Here is a 24,364-nt window from a genome sequence, read left to right on the forward strand (position 1 = left end):
TGTTTAGCAATAAGAATGTCGTCAACATATAAGTAATATTGTCACGAAGATCAACAGGTAAAATTTCATTTAAGCTAGGAATGAATGCTGCTGAAGGTACAGTAAGTCCAAACAGTAATTTTCGAAATCTTCTTTGTGTAAAATCGTCATATCCGGTTATTGTTTACTTACTCACTAGATATATTGATAGTCGAAGAGTTGTTTTGACAGATGCAAAGAATAGTAAAAGAGTAGGCAGCGGTGCAGAAAACTAAAAGAGAAATAGCACCACTACAGCTCGGGGCCCTATGCTCGCTACGGCACATATTCACTTAGAGTAGTGAATCCCCTGAGGACTTTAATAGCCGCACATTATTTCCAGTTTGTGACTTTGTGGCACATCTGGCGGAAGTGTGTAACCTCCCCCCTCACTTATCGACCTTAATGACAGTGAAAAATTAAACCGCATGTACCTAATGGAAATTTGGGAAAAGCAATCGTCACCGAAGTTAATCTATCGGTAAAGAGGGAGGAAAGGGTTACATCTAAATGAAAGGAAAAATGCAAATGAAACTGGCGGAAATTAATTTTGAAAAGGGGTAAAGTTAATAAAGAAAGTAAATGTGCGGCCGTTACGTTAACAATTAACTAGCGGTAATTAGATATTTGAGATTTGGGGGAAACCACGGTCGCCAGTCCTAAGGACAATTACTATAGTAACTGAAAAAGAAAGGTTATTACACATATAATTAACACTAGAAGCGTGGCAACTGAAGGTTGACACGTGTAGTGTGAAAACTGAAAGTTTGTCAGAAGTAATAAATTTCGCTACACTCTGACTTAATTTAGCAAAAGAATTAATAAAACCGGAAAATCGAAAGTTAATTTAGTGACTGAAGTTAATAGTGAGCTTTCTTTCTGAAGCACATCGAAATCCAGTAAAATACGGTTAGTCTTGGACTACCTCAACAATCATTTCAAAAGCAACTTGACTCTACGCAATTTAGAAACAAGAGATTTTACTTTGAACTTGAATTAAATGATTCTGAACTATTAACAATAGTAAAATTTAGTACGTACCAAGCTGAGCTGCAGTCACAGGTAAGCTAAAATATGCTAACAAAACTCGCACTCTAAATTTGTGCTCGTGTAACCTAAATATTGTAGCCAGCTACTGAACTTTGAAATTAAAGCAGTGAAATCTAATTATATTATTTTAATGCTGGCGTTTGAATTTCAACGACACTCGGGTTCATTTCGGAAAAGGAAGGGACCCTGCTTGGCAATGCAATTGGGACAATGAGCAACAAAGGTTCATGCTAAGTTGCTGTAATATTGCGAGGCAAATGGAACAATTTGAAAAGCTGAGGTCTGCCATACAGTTCTGAAACTTTACGTGCTTTTAGTCTTCGTTGTTGGTTGATTGAAGGTTTGAAGCCGTCGATCGAGGAGGTGGCGACAGTCACTCATTGTCGGCCGTCGCTGTTGCAAAAGCTGGATGTTGGCGCGCCTTCTTCTCGACACGGTCACCAGGCGAAACGGGCTCTTGATGTGCGCCAGCTAATGCTTCCCGTCCGCGACACCATGTCAGAAACTATCATCGCGAGTCGAGCGCAATTACATGCTGCCAAACCCCGAAAGCGCGGCAAATTTGCGGGAGCGTCACACAACACCTGCTCCACTCGCTACTCCCGCCAGACTCTCACTGTTCTGCCCGCGCTCCACGCGGCAGAGTTAACACTACCAAAGATCCTACACACTTTGATTCTTCACACGACCTATCGACGTAATCGTTCGATAGCAGTTTTCCCTAGGCAAGACCCAGCGTAAAAATACAAATAATATTTACGAAACAAACCAATTATACATCGACATGAGTGCATAAATATATATATACAAACAGTAAAACAATTACAATATGTAAAGACACAGAAATGTCATTTCTTGAGGTAACAAAACAGGGAAAAAAAATAATAGTACAATAGATGGAAATAGGAGGATATGCATTTCCGGCGTTACACGTGCCCCACATTGTCTGAGGATGTTCGTGTAACGTAAACAGACTCAGAAAATGTCCCAAAAAAGAAACAGCGGAAATGCATATGCTCAAAACATCAACAAATTTAGCATTCGTCTAATTAATCATAAATCAATTTTTAGACCATAATAACTGAGTGGAGACACTCCTAATCTTATTCCACTCTGTCATCTTGCACAAAATAAAACAGGTTGACAAAATATTAAAATTCATAGAAAACATAGAAAATGGTTTAGCTATTCTAAAATTGTTAAAATTCCCAACAGTATCAAGAAATGGAATACTATTTACAAAATTAATCAGAGTACATGGTCATAAAAACAGGTAGATCAAAATACGCAAATTAATAATTAATTACATAGAATACACATTTTTAGATAACCCTTTCATAATTAATATTCTCGTCATGGGAGTCCATTAAACGCTAAACAAGAAAACAACACACATCAGATCGAAAAAAACATAAATATTGACAGTAGAATTCTTTCAGCTGTCCAGGAAGAAAAACAATTCCGCCTTCCGTACTCGGAAGTACAAAGAATGCCGACAACGGCCCAAGAGCCAACAGCGGCACAAGAGCCGACAGCGGCTCGCCTCGCCAGTATTGTTGCGCCCGCGTGTGCGGCACGCTTGATCTCACTCGCCCTTGTGACGGCGTTTCCAGAACGTCCGTTTCACTGAATTGTTTCGGTAAAACTCACTCCCGAGTAATCTCAAGGAGTCCATAAACACTATCACAGTGGATAACTCAACACTGTCCATCATCACACGCATGTACTAGCCTGAAACTTAAAACAGCGTCTAAGTACATCGGCAATGACTAGTAAATCACATATTTATGGAATCTTACAGCTATTTACAAAATCATATTTACATTCCTTAATCTACTGTGACTCAGCTGAAAACTTAAACTAGCAGCTTTGATTTTTCAATTGATAAATAATCACTCTCTCTTAAATCATTTAGTCAGAATTAATTACTTATTAATTACAACTTCTTTAATGTCCTCTTGGTCAGGCAAAAGCATGGCAATCTAGCAAACCTTAAATCTTACACTCTATATTTACATATTGTACAAATTACCCATTGTGTGGTATTAATCGATCCTAGGTTGGTACAATTTCAAATCTACTATATTCCGTATACCTAATCCTTTTCCAGAGCTGGGATACTCTAAGCAATAAGCATTTGTGTGAGGTATACCAATGACTTTATATGGTCCTTTATAAACAAACTTAAATTTAGAGATTTCATTGTCTATCTCGCTCGATTTCTCATGAGCTTTTACAAGTACTAAGTCTCCGATCGCAAACTTAGCAAAACGCGCTTTAGCGTCATGACGACGTATGCGAGCATCGGCTTTAAGCTTCATTACTTCTCGCAAACGATCTTTTTTCACACCAATACTAATGTCAATCCGTGGAGGGAATTTGATTATCTCTTCCACTAAACTTTTACTTCTGTCATCCAACAGGATTTCCTCTGGAGAAAATCCCGTCGATTCATGTCTCAAGGTGTTCATAATTCTCTCAAATACTACTACATATTTGCCCCATGCCCTATGGTTGTGATGGCAATAGGTACGGCACAGTCGGCCTAGCTCGCGCATATACCTCTCAGCGGGATTCCCAGCCGGACAATAAGCTGAAATATGGATCACCTCGACCCCATTACTTTCCATGCCTTCATTCCACAACTTAGAAGTAAATTGTGCCCCATTGTCTGATAGAATCGCCTTGGGCTTGCCAATATGAACAAAATAATCGTTCACAAGCTTGCTATAGACCGCTTTGGCTGTAGCTTTCCTAATCGGGTATAGTTTGATGAACTTGGAAAAAGCTTCTAGCACTACTAAAATGTAGGCAAAGTTTCCTGATGACTTGGGCAAAGGTCCGTACAAGTCCACGCACAGTAACTCAAAGGTGTCGTTAGGCCTTATACTTTGCATAGGACCACGACTCGTACAGTTGGTAACCTTCACCTTCTGACATAAATCGCAAGTTTTCACTCTGTCAGTAACTCGTTTTAACATGTTGTTAAAATGCACTACTTCACTCAGCTTTTCCGTACATTTCTTTGGTCTACAGTGACCATACGCCAAATGGTAGTAGTCTATTATTTCCGTGACGTATTTGGTGGGCCAGCATACCCGCCAAATATTACTATCTTCACCCTTACGTATGTACAAGATATGATCGTATATCTTGTAATACTTCCTTAATTTCTCTCCTTCTGGACTCTTTTCATCATATCGGGTTTTCACCATATTTAAACAACCATCCTCGTTCTGATGACGACGTAGATTCTTACAGATGTTCATTATTAATTTACGTCCCTCAACTTCTTTAAAATAGTACAATTTGACCACTCCATCTGCCTCATCTTTCAATAGACCTTGATTAGACTCGGGCAACCGCGACAGCGCATCCGCTACGCGATTGTCGGTCCCTTTTACGTAACAGATGTCATAGTTAAATTGCTGTAAATACAGCGACCACCTAGTCAGTCTTTCGTGAAGTAGTTTACAATCCTTCAGATAAGTGAGCGCCTTATGGCCCGTATGAACAATCACCTTACGGTCCCATAGGTAACCCTTGAACTTCTTGAATCCCCACACGATAGCGAGACACTCTTTCTCAGAAATCGTGTAGTTTCGCTCACTTTTTGATAAAGTTCGACTCGCGAACGCTATCGTCCGGTGTTCCTTATCCTCTCCTTTACCAGCTTCTTGGAACAGCTCTACCCCCACCCCGTAATTCGACGAATCCGTTCCCAGATGGAAGGGTAGCGATAAATCAGGATGAAATAGTATGTTAGATCTTAACAACTCGTCTTTTAATCTCTCGAAAGCGGCCTGACACCCGTCAGTCCACACAAACGGAACTTTTTTGCGTAAGAGGTTATTCAAATTTTCATCATTAAACACTTGTCCTTTTACAAATTTACGGTAAAATCCTGTTAGCCCTAGAAAACTTTTTAACTGTTTCCTAGACTTGGGTGGAGGACAATTCCTTATTGCCTCTAGTTTCTCTGGGTCTTTCGTAATACCAGCAGTGGTAATTACATGCCCTAAAAATTTCAGTTCCTGCTTCACAAATTCGCATTTCTTTAGCTTTAGAGTCATTCCGCCACGGCGCAATGCTCTAAAAACTTCATCTAACAGGTCACAATGGTCATGCCAAGTGGCATTGGCCAACAATAGGTCGTCAACATATACAGTTAATCTTGAACTCAAAGCCGGTCCTAGCACTTTATCTAGGGCCCTGATGAATACGGACACAGATATATTAAGTCCAAACGGCAGTACTCTATACTGATAACACCTGCCCGCAAACAAGAAGGCGGTGTATGGCCTAGATTCTTCTTCGAGTTCTATTTGCCAGTAAATAGCTGTCAGATCGAGGCTAGTCATGAACTTAACGTCATGAAAACGTTGCAAAATCTCCTCCATACTCTCTGGTCTGTTTGTTTCACGTTGAACGACCCTATTCAACGTGCGTGCGTCAATCACAATACGCACACTACCATCCCGTTTTGCTACAATGACCAAACCGTTATTGTATGGACTTGTACTTCTTTCAATCACTCCCCATTCGATCATCTTATCTATCTCCCGTTGCACTGCTTCCTTTTTGGACAGCGGTATAGCATACGGTCTCACGAAGAATGGTTCGTGCGGAATTACATGCAACTTGCATTTATATCCTTCCACAAGACCCGGTTTGTCTGAAAACACACTCTTATTCCTCATTATTACTTCATACAGGCCTCGTCTTTGTTCGTGTGTTACGTTTGACACACCGTCTACAATACTTTCCAATTCACTTTCTACACTATTGTCAATGCCGAGATTCCTCACATTACTGTAGTTCAAATTCATACCTACGTCAATACCATTCGGCCAGTTAACAATGTGTATAGGCTGGTATTGCCTATGCACACCGTCTCCTGCCTCGTCAAAACTAACTACTATTGTTTTATCTTGGGACGTACATGTCAAAGTTTTGCTTTCGCAGTTAATCACTGCACGGTACTTTAATAGCCAATCCAACCCGATAATTACTTCCGTAGTTAAGTCTGGCACGACGACAAACTCTTGTTCAAATCGTGCCCCACATATCTCGAAGTTGACAAAAATCTGTTTTGTGACCGGTTTACTGGCCTTCCCAGTAGCACCGATAATTTTCACTCCTGTTACTGGCATAACTACGATGCCAGGTCTGTCTTTCAGTAACTCAAATATTTTCCCAGATACAGCACTCAATTCTGCACCGGTGTCAATCAACACGTTTAGTTGTAGGTCGTGCATATTAACAGACACTACTATCTGTCTACACTTGTCCTCGACTGTTTCTTTATTTTCCCACAGTAAATCCTCGTCTATATCCAGGTCATTCCAGAAAAAAACCATCCGGCTTTGATCCTAAATCCGGTTTATCTGGCGGCTTTTTCAGCCTCTGTTCACATACAGTTTTAATTTCAACACGTCTGTTCTGAGGCTTAGTCTGTAGCTTCGCCTCCAATACCGAAACATTTTCCTGTAACTCGTCAACTAGTGAGTGTTGCTTTGCTATCAATTCACTAATTGTCACCTTCGTTGATTCCTCTTTAATCAGATTGATCTCATCTGCCAATCTACCTGGAGACATGTGCCCAGTAGTATCTGCAATTACTTCATCTAGATCTGCGCAACCCACACTGTTATCTTCTGACCGTATAATGTCAGCTCTAACCTCATACACGCTGTAATCTACGTGCTTTTCTACCAATCGTGTTCGGCTATCACTAAAATTTTCGTAATCTTTCTCCTTAATACTCTCGCAATGTTTAAACTGCATGTTCGCGTCGGATGGGTCGGCTACTCCTACCATTACAACTTTCGGTAAAGTCTGCCGGTTAGGGCCAGAACTTTCCGTTACTACTTCAACATTCAACTCCTGCGGGACGAAACACGACGCATCTTGCTCGTGCTCCCCATTAACATCAACTATTTCTAGTAAAGTCTGCCGGTTAGGGCCAGAACTTTCTATCACTTCACAATCACTATCTTCCTGCGGGACGAGACGCGGCAAATCCTGCCCGCGCTCCCCATAAACACTTCTCCCGTACAGGCCCCTATAATCTCTTAGTTCGTCGTATAAGCGACCGAACTGCCTTAACCAGACCTCATCCCTCTCTGCATCTCCTCGCTCGATGACGGACGTTTTATCCGACATCTGATCTTCTTTCAACACTTGCGAATCATTCTTAAACTCAATCTCCAGTTCCGCTGTGGGTATTACAGCTGCCACTTTATAATCGATTTCCGGAACACTACTTAAATTGTTCTCACAGACAGTGAATGTACTTCCTACTGCCGTGTCTACAGCTGATCTACTACTTGTGGGCGCACTCCTTTCTCCTAACACTGGCACACTCTCCCGCCGTTGATTATTCCATACGGAATTTTCATAACGACGACACCTGGGTATTCTCCTGTTATTGGGCCGCCAAAATTTCTCCACGCCCGGTCGGCCCCTCACTGGCGCGGCTAATGGTTTCCCTGTCTCGTCCCAGCAGATACGCTCCCCGGATACTGCTAAGGCGGCTGGTCACACCCTCTGGCGTTATTACTTTTCTGTGAAGCCCGTATCACGTTAGTATGATACTGGTTTCCGTCATTCCGGTTATTATTTGCATTGTACCGATTGTTATTACGGTCCGAACCATTATTGTTATTGCTGCCAAGATTGCGGTATGCATTATTCCCATAGTTATCATTGTTGTGGTCGCTGTGGTACCCGTTGTTGTTACCACGGCCTCTACCAGTATCGCGATTATTGCGCCAATTGTCCTCGTCCTCAACTCTTTCCAGGAAATCATTGATTGTCCTGTAATTGCTTCCTACGTAGCGTTTTGTATCATCTGGAAGCTTTTTGTAGAGTTCCCAGACTATTTCGGATTCCGTGCGGCGATCACGCAAATATTCCAACTTGCGGATCCAGCCCTCACAAAACTCCTTCATCGAGCCGCGCGAATTCGCATCGAAAGGCCTCGATACGACAAATTCGCGCCAGACACTTTGCTGTTTTTGCTCTGACCAGTATTCAGCCAGAAACAAATTTTTAAACTCGTCAAAAGTCAGGTTCGTAATGTTGAGGTTTAGGCCCCAACGCTTGGCATCACCAGCCAACACATCAATAACCGCATTAATTTTTCTCTCATTAGTCCATGATCTGGGTAAAACTCTTTCACAATTTTTAATGAAATCCGTCGGGTGTATACCGCCTTTTTTCAAGGGGTCGAACCGCTCCTCTTTCGTCAACAACTCCGAACTACGTGCACAGATTGGCACATAGCTCTGTTTTTCGTCAAGTTTCCTTTCTAATTCCGACACCCTCGTAATCACTTGGCAAGTGGTTGTCGCAAGCGTTTCCACTTCTCTCTTTTTCTCTTCGCAGGTGTTAGCCTGCTTCGTCACTTTGGTATCTACTTCGGATACTAAAGCCTTTAAAGTTTCCACCTTCTGTTGATCCTCTTTTCTCACTAATTGAATTTGTTCCGTCACCTTATTCTCGATGATCGGAGCAACTGCGTCTCCTACACTTTTCTCGATTCTGCTAATTTCGGAATCAAAACGAGTATTTATGCTCGCAATTTCCGCCTGAACGCCTATCATTTCCTGTTTAAGGTTACCGATTTCGGTATTAATCACGACAATATCGTCTTTGATTTTATCAACTTTTGTGTTAACAACTTCAACATTGTTGTTAACAACATTAATAGCTTTGTTCTGATTGTCTAGCATTCGTTCAATTTTTTCAGACTGAGCTACTTGCTTGGCAGCCTGAGCTGCTTGCTCGGCAGCCTGAGCTTCTTGCTTGGCAGCCTGATCTTTAATTTCTGCCGATTGACTCTTGATTTCGTTAATCAAAACATTCAATAAATCAGTTAAATTCCCGGAAACCACCGGTTTTACTTCCGTAGAGGCTTCCTCTTTCATTGTCCCCCCGTATTCGTCATCAAGGGATTCAGATTTGATTTTCACTTCCGATTCCGAAACATTTTCTAAAGTCTGGAATTCCGTTTCTGCTCTTTGTTGCGTTTCGGCGGTCGCATCTTTCATGCTAGCCGCCTCCCCCGGAACAATGGGTACCGCTGTGCGCGTTTCCCACTGTTCGACCGATTGTTCCGTACCCAAGTCTACCAAATTTTGGTAATTGTTGCCTTCACTCATTTTAATAATTTTCAATAACAATGCAAAATCTCAACTCTAATTAGGATTCCTCACACGAATATTCTCGCTGACGTATCGACCATTTCGTAACCAGTACTTTGTTACGAGATTTGCACAATGCTAAATTCGTGTCCAGAACAACCTCAAATTTGAAGGTTGTCCTGTCACCAGGTCGCCACGTGTAACCTCCCCCTCTCACTTATCGACCTTAATGACAGTGAAAAATTAAACCGCATGTACCTAATGGAAATTTGGGAAAAGCAATCGTCACCGAAGTTAATCTGTCGGTAAAGAGGGAGGAAAGGGTTACATCTAAATGAAAGGAAAAATGCAAATGAAACTGGTGGAAATTAATTTTGAAAAGGGGTAAAGTTAATAAAGAAAGTAAATGTGCGGCCGTTACGTTAACAATTAACTAGCGGTAATTAGATATTTGAGATTTGGGGGAATCACGGTCGCCAGTCCTAAGGACAATTACTATAGTAACTGAAAAAGAAAGGTTATTACACATATAATTAACACTAGAAGCGTGGCAACTGAAGGTTGACACGTGTAGTGTGAAAACTGAAAGTTTGTCAGAAGTAATAAATTTCGCTACACTCTGACTTAATTTAGCAAAAGAATTAATAAAACCGGAAAATCGAAAGTTAATTTAGTGACTGAAGTTAATAGTGAGCTTTCTTTCTGAAGCACATCGAAATCCAGTAAAATACGGTTAGTCTTGGACTACCTCAACAATCATTTCAAAAGCAACTTGACTCTACGCAATTTAGAAACAAGAGATTTTACTTTGAACTTGAATTAAATGATTCTGAACTATTAACAATAGTAAAATTTAGTACGTACCAAGCTGAGCTGCAGTCACAGGTAAGCTAAAATATGCTAACAAAACTCGCACTCTAAATTTGTGCTCGTGTAACCTAAATATTGTAGCCAGCTACTGAACTTTGAAATTAAAGCAGTGAAATCTAATTATATTATTTTAATGCTGGCGTTTGAATTTCAACGACACTCGGGTTCATTTCGGAAAAGGAAGGGACCCTGCTTGGCAATGCAATTGGGACAATGAGCAACAAAGGTTCATGCTAAGTTGCTGTAATATTGCGAGGCAAATGGAACAATTTGAAAAGCTGAGGTCTGCCATACAGTTCTGAAACTTTACGTGCTTTTAGTCTTCGTTGTTGGTTGATTGAAGGTTTGAAGCCGTCGATCGAGGAGGTGGCGACAGTCACTCATTGTCGGCCGTCGCTGTTGCAGAAGCTGGATGTTGGCGCGCCTTCTTCTCGACACGGTCACCAGGCGAAACGGGCTCTTGATGTGCGCCAGCTAATGCTTCCCGTCCGCGACACCATGTCAGAAACTATCATCGCGAGTCGAGCGCAATTACATGCTGCCAAACCCCGAAAGCGCGGCAACTCGCGGGAGCGTCACACAACACCTGCTCTACTCGCTACTCCCGCCAGACTCTCACTGTTCTGCCCGCGCTCCACGCGGCAGAGTTAACACTACCAAAGATCCTACACACTTTGATTCTTCACACGACCTATCGACGTAATCGTTCGATAGCAGTTTTCCCTAGGCAAGACCCAGCGTAAAAATACAAATAATATTTACGAAACAAACCAATTATACATCGACATGAGTGCATAAATATATATATACAAACAGTAAAACAATTACAATATGTAAAGACACAGAAATGTCATTTCTTGAGGTAACAAAACAGGGAAAAAAAATAATAGTACAATAGATGGAAATAGGAGGATATGCATTTCCGGCGTTACAAGTGCGTACGTAAATTGATCTAACCATGAACATGGATGTATGTCATTCTTAGATTTGTGAAATATCTTAATCTTCCGAACAGTTAAGAAGTGTTTATAGTCAAAGTTTTCGCCTCGTGGCGACAAAGACCTACCGCGTCTGTCCCTGTCCCAATGACGATTATTGTTAAATTCACGCGCCTGGCGCTCTCTTGTTGCATCCCGTAAATGAAACAAATTACTTTCTTCACACCCTTCTGCTAAACTAACACTTGTCAATTTATCTGAGATCTCAACTCTTTCCGATGAGTCACTTAATTGTTCTTTCTGTTTATTTACGTCTTCTGTAAATGTCGCGACTCGGGTTTCGGTGTTGTCACATTTTGTAGTTAACTGTTCACACTGTTGCGTTAAGTTATTTATTCTGTCATTTGGTATGGATTCCTCGATTCTTTCAATTATTTCTTCCTTATCGTGTGCACGTTGTAAATTTAATTCTGAAAATTTTTGTACTATCACGCGATCTTTTTCTTCCCGTTCTCTGTCCTGTTCCTCTTGTCTGATTTCTGTTGAAATTAAACTATTATTGTGAGCCTTCAAAATCGGTTGTACTTCTCTAATTTCTTTATTTGATTCGTCTTTCGTGTATTTGAAACATGTCCGTGTTCGTGAGCCTAACTGTGTTTCCATTGTTCCCATATCAGTTTCTAATTCAGATCGTAACTGTGATCCCACTGCTTTCATCTCGGTTTTAACTGTTCCTATTTCTGTTTTAAATTCAGATCTTAGCCGAGTTTCCATTGTTCCTATTTTTGAGCATAACCGTGTTGCCAAAGTTCCCATCTCTGTTTTAATTGTTCCTATTTGTGAGTCTAACCGTGTTTTTAGTTCAGATCGTAACTGTGATCCCAAATTTAATATTGCACTCATCAACTGCTCCGTACTAACTTGTTCGAAATTCTCTTCGCCCGTAACATTTCCCGCAAAACCAGTTTCCTTCGTCATAGCTGTAAAGCTATCTGTGTTCGATACTATTCCAGAATCTTCTATCGTTAATCTCGTATTCTGTGAATTTTCTGATTGAGAAAAATTTTGAAATGGTTCCTCACTATTTTCCCGACTTATTACATTGTTTTCAACTCCATTATTCATCATACTGTTTTCCTCTGTTGGGGAGTTCGCCATGTTAACAATTTCGTCATTCTCACTATTCATCATTTTTGCCTTTTTCATTGATCGTGTAATCATTTGCAAGACATACAAAACTCGTCACTGTGCGAAAATTACACACAATGCCTCCTTATCTCCAACAATACCATTTACATGCAATGTCTCCCTCAAACACGATCAATCGAACAATTGAAATAATTGCACTAGATTGTCAAACGCGTATACAAGACAACAAATCAAATTCTGAGAACAAAATACCATTAGAAGAATAACAATTACCAAATCTACACATGCAAAATAGACTACAATTACTAAACTCAAATTACTGCAACAATACTACGGTCTACTATTTTTACAATCAGAAGAATTCCAAGGGACGATCCGAAGCAGCGGTCGCCACGTGCATGGGGGCTTAATTATTTATGATTGAAAATACTTTTTTATTTTTGGTAGCTGTATCCCCGATTACGCAAGTCTCGTAAACGGTTGGCCCTGACTAGTATTTGTACGCAATCTGACTGCATAGAACAACAACAAAGAATGAAATGAAAATTTTCGTTAACACAATTAATTAATTAAGTCCCCAGCAACTATGAAACCTACGAAACCAAAGCACAAGTATAACTGTTCTGTATGTGGAAGTATGACTCAACGCACATCTGGCACGGTTCTTCTTCAACAAGACAAGAATTTTTAAATACCAATTTTACTGACGTGATAAAGGAAAATTACAAATACTATAATTGCGTAAGGAAAGCAGAATTAAACTCTAATACAAGAACACAATTCAGGTGCTTTGTTGACTGAACCTGTAATGACGCATTATTTAGGACACTGAAATAAAAAGAAACGGAGTTAATCACCTCATTTATATTGATGAAAATCACTCTAATCCTTACAATATATCTCTACACCGATTCTCTACTGCCACATCTCAACAAGACTCTTTAGTATCACATCTCAGCAAGCACTGCCTACTAGCACATCTCAACAAACACTCTCTGCTACAACATCTCAGCACAGACTACCCCGAGTCCTCGACAGGCACCGACTACCACGAGCTCTCGACAAGCACTGTGGAGGCGGCTTAATAATACTCTTTGGCGCAATCTCTGGCGCAGTGGCACAGTGTACCCACCTTTCAATTTATCTAGCCGATAAGACCGATATTTCGTGGCAATATAATTGGATAATTTTATTATCATATAAGTCGTAGTAGAGAAAACTCAGCTCCTCATTCGTTTTAATATGAAATTATTCAAAACATGAGAACACCAGCTGCAGGCTTTTTTTTTACGTTGAGGCTCCTAGAGAAATTTTGACTGTTGACACTTACGTATTTTCGTAATCTGCTCTCACTCGAAAGTAAGGTTGGTAGACAAGTAAGTCTCGGAACATTTCTGTCTCTGTTTCTCGTCAATCGATGTGTATTTATATTAGTGATTTTGGAGTGCGGAAAAATTAGTAAATAAGGTAATGCCTTTCAAAAGCAATGTGTAGACTTATTTTAGAACAAACGAGAGTGAAAGTACTTAGTGAAGTTATTGTGGGAAGGTGCTCTGAACTTCTGGTAACACCACGAGCATAAAAGCTCATTAAAGTAGTAATATCCGAAAACTTTTAATCAGGAACGGACGGCTACAGGCTCGTCGATAAAAAATGGCTTCAAAATCGAAGGCTGGCAGTACAGGAAGCAAACTTCTCACTTCTAGTCCAGCAGTTACTTCAACTTCATCAGCTGCTTAATCAGATTGTACACAAGGAGGTAAAGCTGCTGCTTTGAAAATTGTTATTTTGTTTACAGATGTAAGAAAAGACGACAAAAAAATAAATGAAACGAATTTATTTCATATTTGCATAGCTTTTGTGCCATTTTATACTGTGGTGAAAGGTACTTTTTGCGCCTTTGTACAAAATACCCACCTTAAAGACTTTGGTTAACTTAATGAACGAAAAATATTAACGGCTTCGTCTGCCGCTCCAGCAAGAAAGGAGTACGTTGAATAAGCGGTCTTGTGCAAAGTTGTTCGCGTCGTTCTCGCACTGTATTTCGACGGACAGACTACAGCGAGTCACGCTGTCGAAGTATCGTCTGAGGACAACGCGAACAACCGGCACAAGACCGATTATTCAGTATGTCAACGTATCACTGGCAAAGTCTGGAGAAGTACGTAGGAATTAAGTAACCAAATACAGTAACATTAATCGCTGATGTATGGACTGCAGCACATAAAAGTAAAAGGTTTATGCGATGTCTAAATGTGTGTGAAATCTTATGGGACTTAACTGCTAAGGTCATCAGTCCTCTAAGCTTACATACTAGGACAAACAAACACACCCATGCTCGAGTGAGGACTCGAACCTCCACCGGGACCAGCCGCACAGTCCATGACAGCAGCGCCTTAGACCGGGCTTATGGGAGTTACTGTCAATTACGTCTTTTCTGATAAGGATGAAAGAAATTCAGTTTCCTTAGAACTTTTTCGACTTACAGATCGGCGTACCGCAGGATATATTTCTCGTGTTCTGAAGAAATAATTTGTACACAGTTCAAAACACCTCATTATAAAATTTTGTTTTTGTGGGAAATCACCACCTTCAAATCCTTAATAAAAGAAAACATGGCCCGTAGCAGGCTGTAATGTAGACATTCTTTATTTGAATTTTGTGATTAGTTAATTTCCACGACTTGTCATGAATGGATCCTCACCGAGCGAGGTGGCGCAGTGGTTAGCACACTGGACTCGCATTCGGGAGGACGACGGTTCAATCCCGTCTCCGGCCATCCTGATTTAGGTTCTCCGTGATTTCCCTAAATCGTTTCAGGCAAATGCCGGGATGGTTCCTTTGAAAGGGCACGGCCGATTTCCTTCCCAATCCTTCCGTAACCCGAGCTTGTGCTCCGTCTCTAATCACCTCGATGTCGACGGGACGTTAAACACTAACCACCACCACCATGGATCCTCTTTAGGGAGATAACTTTAATCATCATATTCTGAACTTCGCTGTAAGTACTACGGCATGACAAATATCAAATATCTTGCTTGAAAATGACAATTCGTTGAATATAACTAATAGTACGATTTAAACAAAGAGCGTCTACATTACGGCCTACTACTCACAATGTTTTCTCTTATTAACTTCATCATAAGGTCACAGCTGTAGCTACAGGCAGTGGAGCAGACGTAGTCAGGCCAGCAGTGTCTACGTACTAAATTTTCGACGTACAAACTCTAGGGGTTGATCGACGAGAGTATAAGGAAAAAAAAGGTCTCATGGGCTTATGTCCGGAAACGCATGGTTTCCATGCTACAGACCATTTATTCAACTATACATAATTACAGGCAATGCGGGCAATACGCGATGTACCACGCATGTGTTTAAAGTGGTTTCCATGGGCCTCAATGCATGCGAGTACGCGCCGTAGCAAGTTCTGTCACACACGCTCACGTCGACCAGGCTGAATCCGAACAGAGTCAGAGGCAGCGTGAATACGCTGCTCCAGAGTCTCCACATCTGTAATGGGCTTTGCATACACGATACTTTTGAGATGGCGTCATAATCAGAAATTGCACAGGTTGAGATCCGGTGACCCAACAGGCCACGCAACCTGGCCCTTTCATCCGATCCATCGACCAGGGAAGACACGACTGTGATGCGTCCGGACGTCAGCAGTGAAGTGGGCTGGAGCACCTTCATTTAGCAGCCGCATAACCCTTCGAATCATCATTGGCATTTCTTCCAGCACTGGAGGCAAAGTCATACACAAGAAACGCCGATAGTTGCGGCCTATTGCTGGAGGTGGAAGGAGGACAGGTCCCAAAATAAGGTGGCCAATTATCCCTGACCACAAATTCCGGCTGCACCGATGCTGTCGATTTCCGCATACTATCCTTCAGATGACTTATGAAAGTTGAAGGTACCACTCCGAGTAAAGGGGGCCTCATCTATGAATGGGATGGATGACACAAATCCAGGAATCGTGGTCGCCTGGTGAAGAAACCGATGACAAAACTGCCCACGATGTGGAAAGTCCGTCGCTAGTGAGCCCTGTACACTCTGTAATTGATAAGGGCAGTAGCAACAGTCACTGAGAATGTTCCCTATGATCAACTGTCTTACCTTGTACTGGCGAGCTAACTGCCTGATATTGACACGGCAGTCACCTTCCACAGTGTTAGTCACATTTTCCTCCAAGTCTGGTGTCCGAACATTTCGAGTACACCCCTCATAATTTCCTGCTCCCTGAAACGACCCTGTCTCAGACAAACGGCGGAACACTATTGCAAACTGAATACTGTGGTTGCTGTCGGCGGGGATGGGTGTCCTGATACAATATTGCTGCCTACCGTCCGTTGCCATTTGCCTTTCCGTAAGTAAACATGATGTCGGCAAGCTCTCGATTCAAATGCGGGACTATCGTGTACAACGCTGTATCACATCCACTACAAGGTGAGTCAGCAATAGAAGTGAATCGGGTACAACATAATTATGGCAGGAGAAGGCGCTAGGGCATGACGTATGAGGAACAGTACCACCTTTTAGGAGGGAGACCATTGTCCCCGTAACAATTTATGATTGAATAAATGTTCCTTAGCATTGAAACCATGCATTTCCGAACTTAAGTTCGTTAGGCCTTTTCTATTCCGTATCCCTTCATAGATCAGTCCCTAGAGTTTGTACAAGGGGCGAAAAATTGACCTGTATACCGAATTATCGGTATTTTTCATTTGGTTGGTATTTTGTATCCATATTAATTACAATGGTATTCGACTGTATCGAATATCGATATTTATATTTCGATGTCCATCGCCAGTTCACTATTGTGTAGATTTACTATAGTTTACAACGATAATTAATGACCTCTTTGTAACATATTGAACCTTCATGATACTGTGAAGAATTCTCACGATTCTCAGTTAAATTCATATGTTTTTGGAATCTGGCCTTTTTGTATTACATAGTTTGGTCCATTTTGTGGAATGTTTATTTCGAGAAATTTGTATGTGTGGAATCTGGCCTTTTTGTAATATGTATTTTAATCAATTTTGTGCGATATTTATTTCGAGAAATATATGATTACATACCGTGAAAATCCGGTGCGACTGCCACATTTCTTCCAACTGTCGTCAATAATAACTACTTCTTGACAATATGAACGAGTTTCAAATTCAGTAAACGTACTACAATCAAACAGTGTCTTAAAATGCTGCTCTGTACGAAATGCTTCCAGCGAGATTCAGTGATAGCTCCTGAATTCCGTTGCCTGTGCCATGTGGTCCGTCGAGCATGCGCCACAATCTCAGTCTGCGGATAAATCACGAAACTGGCGATTTACGCCACTCACGGAGAAAACCGATCTCCACATAGATCTGAAAGGTTAGATCCTACGGGCGGAGCCTTCGCGTTAGTGAAAAACGACGGTCTGGAGATCGGCGGGACGGATCCGTGAGATATATCCGCAGAAATGGCTCACAGTTCGATCCCGTGGCGGAAATCCGTTCGCGTGTGACCAGCTATTGTCACGACGGCAGAGTTTGCCCATCTGTGAGCGCGGTGAGTAAAGTCCAGCCGAGCAGAAGGCGGGGGGGGGGGGGGGGGGGGGGGGGGGGGGGGGGGGGGGGAAGAGAGCGAGAAGAAAGAAGGTTGGAATTAGGAAGCAGCAAAATCAACTTGAGCCAGCGCCGGAAGTTGCTGCGGGTAGTGGCTGACAAACTGTGGTCCGGCGCCAGGACGTTGTATGCGTAGAGTATATGTATCTGTCTCAACTCAACCAGGCCACTCACGTGATTTTGAGACGACGCTGCTTGTCTAAGTTTTGCGGTAATAGCCAGTCTTGAATATTACATGTATTCGCCTTGTCTGTTACACTTTTCTGCACGTTTGAGCATTAGTGGAGGAGGAGATCAGTGTTGAACGTCCCGTTGCCAAAAAGGTCATTAGAGACGGAGCACAAGCTCAGATTACGGAAGGATGGAGAAGAAAAGCGGCTTCACCTTTTCAAAGGAATCATTCTGGCATTTGCCTGAAGCGATTTTGGGAAATCACGGAAAACCTACATCAGGAAGGACAGACGCAGGGTAGAACCTTCATCCTGCCAAATGCGATTCCAGTGTCATAACCACTGCAGCATTCCACTCGGTGATCAGTATAATTAATATCTATGATGCTGTATTGTAGTTGCTTCGGGTGTAAAGAGAAGTATATGAAAGGAAGACCAGTTATCTTTTATAGGTATTTACAACAGACAGGAAATTTTTGGTAAATTGTGGTAAGTTCTTATGGGACCAAACTGCTAAGGTTATCGGTCCCTAGACTTACACACTACTTCATCGAACTTAAACTAACTTAGGCTAAACACAAAACACACACCCATGCCGACGGGGTAACCGCGCGAACCGTGACAAGGCGCCCTAAACCATACTGCTACCCGCGCGGCGGTACAACATATATATAATTGTAAATATCATATTGACATGAGGCACTTTATACGTCGGAATTAGCATGTTCCTCTGTGGTTTTACAAAGACTTGTATTGTATAGCTAATTGCTGCGATTTTTTTTAGCCATCTGTTTACTAGACAAGTACTCTATAAATCCGCAAGTGTATTTGAGTAAATTGCTGGTCACTGTAAACATATTCGTGCTATGTTCTTATGGAGATAAAATTTGTGTGTGACAGTCAGACTGGTAAATTTCCTATAATTTACGCAGATTCTAAAACCTTTGTATGTACTTAAGTACTTCTACATGGGACAGTTTCCTACATTACGTGATTTTTGTATAATGGTTTCCCGAACGATGAACTGAAAAAATAATGGCCAAATAGATGGATGGTGTCACTAGCTTTTTTACTGTAACAATGTCATTGTCCCAAACGCCCTTTTCCATGCATTTCAGTTCTCTAAACAGTGTCATTGTAACGTAATTCATTACGACAGATACGACAGTGTGAACAAGTACAATACAGAACGTAAAAGTTTTGTTGGTTGTCACCTCTTTTATTGCTTCAAAATTCGAGCATTGAGCTTTACGTGCATAGTGTATGGTTTTATTTTCTAACGAGATGGCGAAATTTTTTTTGATATCTTACTTCTGCGTAAAAAGCAGAAGAATGATAAAGAAAAATTGAAAATAATGGAGTAAATAGTGGTGTAAATCACTTATTTACTGTAACAGCTGTATACACTGAAGCACCAAATAAACTAGTACAGCTATGCGTGTTGAGATACAGACATGTGTAAACAGGCAGAATACGGCGCTGTTGTCAGCAACGCCTGTATAAGATAAAAAGTTTCTGGCGCAGTTGTTAGATCGGTTACTGCTGCTACAATGGCGAGTTATCAGGATTTAACTGAGTCTGAACGTGGTGTTACAGTCGGCACACGACCGATGGGCCACTGCATCTCCGATTTAGCGATAAAGTGTGCATTTCCCTGTACAATCATTTCACGAGTGTACCGTCAATATCATGAATCAGGTAAAACATCAAATCTCCGACATCGCTGCGGCCGGAAAAAGATCCTGCAAGAACGGGACCAAAAACGACTGAAGAGAATCGTTCAATGTGACAAAGTACAACCTTTCCGACAATTGCTGCAGATTTCAATTGTGGGTCATCAACAAGTGTCAGCGTCAAACCAGCGTCATCGGTATGGGCTTTTGGGGCCGAAGGCCCACTCTTGTACCCTTGAAGCCTTGCCTGGGCCCGTCAACACCGACATTCGACTGTTGATGACTGGAAACATGTTCCCTGGTCGGTAGAATCACGTTTCAAATTGTATGGAGCGGTAGGACATGTACGGGTATGGCGGCGACCTCATGAATCCCTAGACCCTGCACGTCAGCAGGGGACTGTTCGTGTGGAGGCTCCGTTATTGTGTGGGGTGTGTGCAGTTGGAGTGATATGGGATCCCTGATACCTCTAGATACGACTTTGACAGGTGTCACGTACGTAAGCATCCTGTCTGATAACGTGCATTCATTCAACTACATTGTGCATTCCGACGTACTTGGGCATTTTTAGCGGTACAATGCGACAACCAACATGTCTATAAGTGCTACGAAGTGGCTCCAGTAAGACTCTTCTGAGTTTAAACACTTGCAACGTTCTGTTCAGAGGAGATTTCCACCCCCTTGCACTCTTACGGATTTACGGACAGCCATGCAAGATTCATGGTCTCATTTCCCTCAAGCACTACTTCAGACATTAGTCGAGTCCATGTCACGTCGTCTTGCGGAAGTTCTGCATACTCGCGGGGGCCCTACACGATATTAGGCAGGTGCATCAGTTTCTTTGCCTGTTCGCTGCAGTTCCCTATGCGTCGTTTTGGCGTGACACTTCAGCACCCCATACAATGCCATCGTGACATAATTAATTAGAACAGAGATTTTACAATACGAATAAATGCAACAAAAAACGCAGAAAAATATTGTTGGATGTCACATTTCCCGCAACCGAAAATATGGTAAATAAAGTGGAATCTGAGCTATGAGACTGTGACTAATAAGCACAGTATCCTTTCTACTTACATCTTTAAGGTAACATCAGTACCAGATATCAAATTGGCAAGATCTCTATAAAACGCGTAATCAAAGCTTCACAGTGCTTTTGAAGCTGATCATCTGTAGCAGTTAAGTAATAACTCTCAAAATACACTAAGCGCTATACGGGCTAAAATTCACAGGCCCAAAATCACGTGACTTCAACTGCAGGAGATGATACAGAAAGAATTCTCCTTCAGCGCATCCGAATGCTCACACCATAGACATTTACACTCTATGGGTGTGGCGCACAGGTCACATAATTTTGGTGTCAGCGTATATGGTCCAAGGACTTCCTGTGGTGGCCATCATTTCCTCGAGAGACACGAACAAGGCTGGTCAACAAGGGACCAAGTCCTAGGGGCCTCCCTGAGTTGGTGCGGACCGATACTGGACGGACAGCGGTCAGCACGGACGACTGTCGTGTGGACAGCAACATGAGGGCGTGGGTGTCGTCTTCTCCGGTCACACGCCCAACACTGCACTGGAGCGATGGACGGCTTCAACGGATTGCAAGCAGCACAATCAGAGGGCACTGGTGTTAATGTTGGTATACGGACGACCTTGGTTTCAAGTCGACGCACAGTGTTATGTACAACTATCCGAAAGTATATAAGTACTGCCAATTGTATTGCACTGAGGTGTGGACATTTGTGAGAGTTCTGTAACAACTTGTTGTGGAAAGCGTAGGGCGCATGAGATAGTGAATATTTTGTCAGTAAGCAAGTCCTTGAAGTCGGTATATGCTCGCTGCGCGACTGCACTAATTGAATGCGTGTTGAAACTACTACATTAATGGTCCTGACCCGAAAACAGTGAATTGTAATTTAGCTATGATGTCGTTTCTATCGAAACAGAGGTTCATTTAAGTGAAATGAAAATGGTTATATTGTTATATTGTTTTATGTGACTGGTTTATCATTTGTGTAACTGGATGACTAATCATTTAGATATAACCATTCGTAGTTAGATACTGTTGTTACTTGTTGACTTCTTGGTGGCTGGGAGTGATTAGTAGTTAGAGAGGAAGTTAGCGGCAATATTATTCAGTATCCAACCAAGCTGAGTTTATTATTCTTTAGTATGAGAACTGACTAGCGTCACGCTACTAAAGAGCCGACCATAATATCCTCCTGACTGTTATGCTGTATTTGGTTGCCCATTGTAGGACCGTATTATTTATTCTGTGTTTGATATTGTTGTTTTAAGAATATTTTGTGTTATTGTTTGAGCTCTTCTGAGCTGTATTTGGGCTACAGAGAACTAATAATTATGCCAGAGTGATTCATATTCTGTATGTTGATATTCTGCAAGTGAAATAAACAGTCATTAAAATTGAGCACACATCTGCACAAGCCAAAGTCCGAACCCCCTCCACTTCAGTCCCACGCATCAGTGCTTCCCCTGCTCATTTTTCATGCTGTGAGATCAATTAGCTGCATACAGTAGGTGAGCTTACACCGTTTCACAGACGTCTACCGCTGTGATTATTTTCATTCAAACATTAACTGAGAGTTAATATTTTTCGACTAAGCTATGTTTCACATTTAATACTATTTGATATAAAACTAAAAGCATTTCAGGGAAATTTTTACTTTTAAAAAGTAAAAGAAATTAGCTCGTGATGACTAAAACTTATTTATACATTCTAAACGAATGTGGTAATGACGTAGCGCCATCACTATTTTTCGTCGCTGCTAACAAGAGAATATTACCGGGTGTATATGAACGATATTGATTAAAGTTGGCTGGTGTGTGAGGCGTCAAAATAATCCAGTATGTATATTTTCGTTTGTTCGCAATTTCACTTTTACGGTGTAGACCACACCCCAAAAGCTAATTTGGCGTATTAGATTAAGAGGGAATGTCTTATAAATCCTGATGTATAAAAATGTTTTCATATAAATGTTGCAACATAGTTGAAACATAATTAACTTTCTCAAAAACTATATAATGAACTTTTGTAACAATCTGGAATTTAGTACAGAAGACGACCACCATTAACTAACTTTTAAAGATGTTTGTTAAGCCACCACATTCATCAATGTTTAATAAAGCTGGTTTCTGAAATACAATTTCAGGAAATAAGCAGTATATAATGTGTAGTCAAAGCATTTTCAGTATAATAATTAAAATATCCAAAATTTCAGTATTATTATATGTATTTGTTTTACTTATCTCACTTTTATTTTTCAATTGTTATTTTACATATTAAATTAAGAGTTTTTGTTTTTAGTTCACCTTTTCACTTAAGTGAATTTTGTTACTTGAAAATAATAAGCATGATACAAAAATATAATAGTAATGATTATCTGTCAAGAGAAGCTTAAAATAATTTTTTTACACCATGACATAATGAGTAATTTCTTCATGTAATACACAGAATGGACAACACAAATTTCAACTAAAACTTAAGAGAGTTCGCAAATTGTGATGGGCGATGTTCTTAACATCCTGTTTTGTATCAGGCATGTTACAGTAAATTGAAAAACAATGGCTTAGACAAATGATTATGTACTAGTGGCTTTAGCATGATTACGTTGTTTCTTAGATGAAGATTGATGTTTTCAGCAGAACTAGACCTGAAAATTTTCTCACAAAGTTCTCCCTCCTTCGAAAACCATATACGTACCATGGCCACTCGTTCTGCCAAACTTCTTGGGATCACCAGTTGAAGTTCCTTCACCTCAAGTACAATGGTCAAAATGGTTCATTTCACATTAACCACCCCACGAATTTAACAATAACATATTTTTCTCCTACACTGGGAAAGGAAACAGTAGTCAAACATCTTTTGACGTGGTCAGACGTCAGCTTGCCACATTTAAGTGCTGTACAAGAACATTTGGTGCTTTAAAAAGAGATTCTCGAATTCCTGGTCAAACCCCCCATTAGTTTTCTTTGAAACAATGTAAAGGGGGTGGTCAGTGTAGAAACATACGCGCATGTGGAGAGACCATGTGGACTTGGATGGGTGCCATTAGTACGACTGGTGTGAAACAGTCTTTGCTGAACAGCAGCTATGGACTCAGCTCATTCCATTCCTTCATGAGACTTGGAAGGAGACGTTTTAATATCAGTTTAGCATCTGACACAGACTTTGCAGTCATGGTGAAAAAAAAAACTGCATGGTGATAGTCAAAGCTGCAGTCATACACTGCTTGGAAGTGTTTCAGCAGTAAAAACAATGTATCAAACAACAACACAGGGACCCTCTCTTGTGACTGATAGTCTGCGGGATATGGTCCTCCTACAGTACAGGGGATGAAACTTTACACTGTTCTGTGGAAGCAATGTCGATGAATGATCACCATCTCCTATGGACCAATACATGCATATTTAACGGAATGATCACATGTGGTCAATATCAACAAGCTGACAGTATTTGTTTTCTATTTATTGTAAGAGAGAGATGACTTAAAAACTTATCAAGTTCTCTACTGGGTAACGTTAGTGAAGTTTTTATAGTTCATAGTTCAACTCTGTTAGATAGTGGAAAATAACAAGGATAGAGAGAATGTTTGGGTGACATAAATCAATGTGCCCTGAGAGACGCAGATCTCCTTCAGACGGCCGAATCCATATGTAGTTTGGAGATGCACCGCAATGCAGTAGCAGTACTGTTTCATCAACGTAGCTCACCCTGCTTCTCCA

The sequence above is a fragment of the Schistocerca americana genome, chromosome 7, assembly GCF_021461395.2.
Source record: "Schistocerca americana isolate TAMUIC-IGC-003095 chromosome 7, iqSchAmer2.1, whole genome shotgun sequence".
NCBI classification, from domain to species: domain Eukaryota; kingdom Metazoa; phylum Arthropoda; class Insecta; order Orthoptera; family Acrididae; genus Schistocerca; species Schistocerca americana.